This window comes from Numida meleagris, chromosome 11 (genome assembly GCF_002078875.1).
Source record: "Numida meleagris isolate 19003 breed g44 Domestic line chromosome 11, NumMel1.0, whole genome shotgun sequence".
Lineage (NCBI taxonomy): Eukaryota > Metazoa > Chordata > Aves > Galliformes > Numididae > Numida > Numida meleagris.
In genome coordinates, this window is record NC_034419.1 from 14,736,348 (window position 1) to 14,742,347 (window position 6,000).

Below are 6,000 nucleotides of genomic sequence, written 5' to 3' on the forward strand. Positions count from 1 at the left end.
GTAACAAATTAGCCAATTTATACATCATAAATAAGATTCAAAAGCCCTGCTTTATCAGCTGGAGAGAAAAATACTGTTATCTTGGTTGACAAAATGCTTGAGCTAAGATTCCCAGTGCCTTCTGGCAGGAATTCATCAGAGCAGATGTATTCCTTCTATTGGGCACCATTTGGTTCAATTATTCTTAATGTTTAATGGCAGAATAATTGGACCAAATGGTAATATATACTCCAATAAAATACTTTCATCAAATACTTTAATTGCTGGATCTCTGTAACTGCAGTGCTGAGCTTTTTATTCTGCTTATTGACATTTGACAGACAATGATCTTAATGTGCTATTTTTATAAATCTCTTGATGAGCTTTATCAGTGGTGAGCACTAAACCCATGGAAGCAGGTCCTACTTTGGTAAATGGGCCAGGGAATAGGAACAAATAGGTAAAAAAACAAAACAATGTGACGTAAATCTGCTCCATGGTGTTACCTGAGGTAGGAAGAGGAAGGCTGAGAAGCTATTGAAAGATGGTTAATTGCCTTCACTACCTGCTACAAGCAGGAAGTGTCCATCTGGGACTAATGGGGAGAAGGAGAGGCTTACAGGTCAGGGGAAGACTTACAGACCAGAAGAGGATTTCTGGCATTCCAAGGCACTGACCAGTTGACTTCTGTGTTGCCTGTTTGGATAACGTGGGGCACTATGGACACTTGGTCACTTTTCAGGGCTCCTCGGTGCCCAGGGACACAGGAATACATTTTGTCATGCAGAAGCCCTGCATTCAGAAGGCATCTTCCCCTAGTTTCTATCACCCACCCTGTAGAAAAATCACACATAAAGACTTGGTGAGCACTTTTCCAGTTTGGAGGCAGCTCAGCCTCACCGGAACAGGAGGCATCTACAGCTGTGGGAGGTCTCAGCCACCTCTCCCTGCTGTTAGAGCAGAAACGGGGCTGCCCTGCCAGGAGAGGAAATGGTGTTCCTGCAAACCTACTCTTAAGGAGGCACCTACTCTCGAGTTCCCAAATTAATGTTGTATTGTGAACTGCGAACCACAAGGACGGAACTAGGGGCCCGGGACTCCTGTAGAGATACTGCACAGCTGGTCCTGAAGGCTGGGAGTGACACAGACACCTTCTGAATTAGCTGCTTTTAGCACTCGTCTTAGAAAAGGCTCCAACACAGTGGGTGGGTGGTTCTGTTACACCAGCAAGAGCCAGCAGAACAAAAGGGACCAAACATAAAAGTTGGGCTGTGCTTCTGCTGCTGTTGCTGCAATTTCAGATCTTTGCAACATCTGGAAACAACTGGGACAGAACGTGTGATGTGAAAGAGCTCAATCTTAATGATGAAACCTGGAAATCAGTCATTAGAAGGAGGCACAGCTTTGGCAGACCCCTTCGTGTCTCCTGAAAGTAAGCCATTTTCAAAGGGCAGCCTCATGAGGATGGATCTGGGAATTTCCCAGCTAGAAAAGCCAATGCAGCTGTCATGCAAGAACAGGCTGCCTTCAGCAGATGGAGCATGACAGCAAGAATTCTTCAGGCTTACAAGCAGCTATTTCTAAAATGGGTATAATCCAGAGAATAGCGGAAAAAATCAATAGATGGGTAACGTTAAGGAAATCAATAGGATTGAAGCTTTAAGGCTGAGTTGTTCGCATGGAGAATTGATGCTAACCCAGTGTTGTCCTAGAACATTTTGTCTTGATGAGGGTGCACTCAGCATTCCGGACATCGGTGTGAGAGTGGCACTGTCCTGCACCCACCACACGAATAATGGAAAAAAGGATCCATTCTCACAAAAGACATTCTGCATGCCTGAGAAAATTCACTTTGAGTGTTCTCTGAAGCAAATCTAAGGAGTGATTACCAGCTGTTTGGCAGACAAGCTGTGGAGGTGTGTTACGCCAAACATTTCACCAGGGCTACAAGACAATAGCTATGGAAAGCTAAATGCAAAATAATTTATGCTTCATTGTCCCCGTGTTTTGCACATGCTTCTTCAGAGCACAACTCAAAGGGGATTAACATCTCCATGTCTGAAGTGGCAGTCCTGCTGTTAAATACAGGAAAAGCACTTGGGAAAGCAGCGGAAAAGGCCACTGGCAATAAAAGCTTTCAGTTCTTCAGGAACTCAGGATTTAGGCTGAGCAGTGCTATTCAAAAAACTCCAGGGGATGGGAAGGTTATGATGGCCCAGGAAAAGGAAGGGCAAGTTGCTGGCTCAGCTCGCCCAAGTCTTCCAACACCAACCAGCCTTGCAGAGCAGTCAGGTACATCTTGGGGATTTACACAGGAGCAGAGGATTTTAGGGTTGATAGTTTCTACTGGTAAAGAACGAATAAGGATTCACACCCTCACAAAAAGTTTGAGCTCGTCTGTATGTGGCAGAGAGGTGCAAAAGGGCAGAACCCACGTTCGTGTTTGCTATGCAAACCCCATCTCACACTTTGCTTGGTGGCAGCCCTTTGATGTCCAATGGCAGAGCTGCTGCTCTCCTATTTGAAAGGCAGCATGAATCCTTCCAAAGCTGCAGGCTGTCAGCATTCACAGCCTGCGATATTGCAGCTGCAGATTAATACCATGCTGCTGCCAATACCCTTCAAATGAAGCCTCTGGTCCCACCCAGCTGGGGAACACATCCATGTTGCTATGCAAGCAGCCCAGGTAAGGCAGGGCACCGAATGCCATTTATTTCTTCAACTGCGTTGCCCTGCACTGGCCAGCGATCGGTCGTGGGGCCCAACAGAGCAGTGCTCAGGCACTCAAAGGAGGAATGTCACTGTAAGTACTTGTTGCAATGCCCTTTCTTGCCTGTTATTTTTTATTTCTGTTTTGGTGCGGCTGGAGAGCAGCAGACGGCACCTAGCTGCAAAGAAGCTGCCAGATGCAATTACAGAGGAAGTCTTGAAGGACACAGTGCTGAAACAGAGACATCTGAAATAAAGGGAGCAGCTTTGTTTAGCTGTGTGGCCTTTTGCTGCCCTGTAATTCTTGATGTCGATTATAATAGAAAGATCAAATTTCTCATTTTCCCATCTCTCTATCTAGAGCAATGCAAAAACTCTTACACTTGATCTCTCTGAGCCCTCCTTTCCCATATTCGCTTACTGATGCTTTGTCACTGTCACCTCTCTGACAGCGGCCTCCTCGCATCCACGCATTCAGAAGAGTCGCTCTGGTAAATACAAAGGAGCCAGTTTCCAAATCCCATCATGCTGCACATCTCAACAGCACTTTAAAAAATGGAGTAACCTACTTCTGTCAGCTGCTTCCTTCTCCCCAGCCTTGGCTATTCCTGTCAGATTTCATTTCAAATTAGCTAGGATGTAATTGGGAACTGGGGGCCAGGCCATTTCCCTATTGCCACAGACTCAGGGAGGTCCAGAATGAGGCATCTCCTGTCCCGAGGAGGTGGGAAAAGGCAATATATTGCTCGTGGCACTGCTTTTCCTTCCTCCTTCTTCATGATGTGGGAACACTCCAAGGACACGTGGAGGACAGGGATGGGAAGCTATCACGATTCCAATGTGGAGCTTCTTCATTGCAAGTAAGATGGCATCACACCCACAAAATTTCCCCCTTTAGTGCTCCAAGTCCTATTGGAAAGGAGTGGCCACAAGAAACGGGAAGCATCATGGAACTTGCATTCCTCCAGTACTGCTGTCCCTACAACACTCAGCACCCACAAACATGGACAGGAAATACAAAAGACAAATTCACATACGCTACCAGCTCTTGAATAAGGCAGTTTTATCTCATATGAAGAATAACATCCATTCATCCACGTACACTTTTATTTTTAATCTTTAGCTGGTACTTTGTGAGTTTGAACAAAGACAAAGATACGTTCAGGATTCTACCAAGGATGCATCTGTCTCTGGATGAAAGTATCCTGACATCAAACTGAATGCAGCTGGGCTGGAAGAAGTTTTAAATCACTGCGATCAACACAAGTTTTGCGCCAAAGTACAAATATGAATACCATGATTTCCTCTGGGTGACAGACAAATCCTGTTATTCTACTTATGAATGGGTCTCATTAAGTGAAAAAAAAATTGTTGGTGCAACCTGTTCCCTTTTAAATTAAACATATTAAAGTTGATAGATACCCCTAATTCTCTGCTCAGCCTTTTATGTATTGCAATAACACTGCTCCCATTGTTAGGGAAAGTCTTGAGTCTGCATAATCTGCTTTTCATTTCCCTGGCAGCTGCAGATCATTCTCAGTGACTAAATTAAAAACAGTTTCTTTTAAGAATCCACCAGATCTGTCCTCCTCATTCCTCCCTGCACCTACAAGTCACGACGAAAATTGCAAAACAAAACCTTACCAACAAGCATTAAATCCTATCAAACCAGGCAGGAAGGTCACCTCATCCATCCCTCTGCCCTGAGGCAAAAATCAGCTCTTCTTAAAGCAGGCCTGGCAGATGCTCATCTAACTCCAAAACACATCCACTGATGATTTCACAGCTCGCTCCTTGGCTCACCTCTTGCCTATAAGTCTGACCTAAATGTCCTTTGCCACAGTTAAAGCTCCTCACTGCTTGTCCTGCTCGCAAGAAAGACTGTTTCCCCTTGAAGAAGCACTACGCCTCGTAGGCTGTTGGATTTCTGTAGCTAAGCTGATTCCTTCCAGAGGACACGGCATTGCCAGCACCAAGCCTGGAGCGCACAGCCCAGTGGGGAGGCTCAGAATCGTGTTTCAGACCACCCTCAGTGCACTCACCAAGCACCGTGCGCCATCCAGCACAACGGCACCATCCAGACCAAGCTGTCACAGCAACCAGAGGTCTGAGAATGCCAGCAGCTCCCAGGCAGGGCAAGCAGTGGAGCTCTGCTCCCAGCAGGGCAGCAGGTTGTGCTGCGGAGAAAAGGCGCTGCCAACAGTTCTACACCAACGTGCTGTTCCCATCACAGCAATTCTGGTGATGCCAGCTGCTTTTCCAGACACAAGGTAGGAAAGCCCTGACAAACAGGATAGTAAATGAATGTTAAGGACGTTACTCCAGAACTCCCAGCTGTTGCATGCTGCTCACTGTGAGAATTTTAGGGTATCTAGTTAAAGACGTAACACAATGTCAGCATTAACAGCTTCCTCTTGCTTTCCCATCTACATGCCCAATCCTACAGAGCTTTACTAATACAGACCGAAATCTCAAGATTCAAAGGCAACTAAATCCCAATGTCAGCATTAACAGCTTCCTCTTGCTTTCCCATCTACATGCCCAATCCTACAGAGCTTTACTAATACAGACCGAAATCTCAAGATTCAAAGGCAACTAAATCCCACTTAAACTCTCACAAAGGGGATTAACTGGAACTTACTGCTGCTTCCACTGCTGCTCTCCGCAGGAGGGGCGATGCTCCCGTGTGCGATGCCCTTCAGCTTTCAGTGTTAACCGCAGGACATTGGGCTGGGGACAGCAAACCTCGCTTGCACCAGGCTGCAACTCTGCGTGCTAGAGCAAAACAAGAGTATCCCTTCCAGGTATTGCATTACTTGTGATTTAGAACAGCTAAAACCACAGGAAGCGCAGCTAAAAGCAAGGGAGACCAGAACCAACTGCATACGTTTCCATGCACACAGAAACAACCCATGCAATTGATAGCAAACCAGTTCACAGCACCACGCAGAGCAAGCTGTGCATACAAAGCGTGCCTCTGGTTACAGAAAGCCAACGGTGCCATGGCACAAGCACAGCGTGCTGGCTCAGAAACACATGCCCAGAGCTAGGGAAACTTTTGATGTAACAGCTGAAAAGTAAAAATGATACTGTTCTACTCTGCAGATGGCTCAACAGGAATAAAACTTGTATGTAGTGTCACTAGATTATGTATAAGAAGTAGGAGAAAGATTATTTTTTAGGGTATAAGGGTATATCACGTTAGTGAAGATAAATTCCTACGTGTTTAATTTCATCAATCTCTAAAAAAATGCTGAATGGAAAAACACAGAATACAACAAACAAATGTGTTTTCCAGAGAGGACAAAGTCA